The sequence below is a fragment of the Bombus bifarius genome, unplaced genomic scaffold, assembly GCF_011952205.1.
Source record: "Bombus bifarius isolate JDL3187 unplaced genomic scaffold, Bbif_JDL3187 scf7180000008169, whole genome shotgun sequence".
Taxonomy (NCBI): Eukaryota; Metazoa; Arthropoda; class Insecta; order Hymenoptera; family Apidae; genus Bombus; species Bombus bifarius.
Genome location: NW_022884490.1, coordinates 719,437 through 720,130, shown reverse-complemented (window position 1 = coordinate 720,130; position 694 = coordinate 719,437).

The following is a 694-nucleotide window of genomic DNA, read 5'->3' as shown; positions in this document are numbered from 1 at the left end:
CAAAATTTTTGGAACCCCGCAAAAGGTCACGCGGGCCCTAAAAATATTTACATATGTACGTACGTAGCTTCTCCAGTGTTCGACGTGTTTGAAAATGTTGTATTTTGGCTAAAGATTAGGTAGAATTGAATGGAATAGATATCGTGCCGGTCGCGATAAGACCAAAGTGAATTTATATTTTTCTCTCATCGAAACAACGCGTCAGGGTCATCGATATAAAGCACCTACCTATCAGTTTCTCATTGATGCACCGGTCGTCGGTGGTTTTCCCTTCTGTCGTTGTACAGTTTCCCATTGATGCAGCGGGTACGCACGCCGGCGTGCACCCTCTTTCGATCTAATCAATTATTTACTATTGCCAGTGTTCCGTTGCGAGATAAATATTCTCTCTACGTAATGCGAACTTGAATCAAAGGACAACGGGGAGAAGTGTACGTGTATGCAAGCGCAGCAGACGATTACAAAAACGTGTAACGAGCGTCTCCGGGCCACGAGGGACCAATACGTACCAACAGGGAGACTTCGAAAGATTTTCCTGCAATTAACTTTTTTTTCCGAGCAGCGACGAATTTACAAGATGAAATCACTGTAGGTGGATTCTAGAGTTAACAAACAAACGGATCAATTTTTCGTTACGCGTTACGAACGCTGTAGAGTTTTATCGAAAAATTAATACGCGCGTGTACTTGTTCGT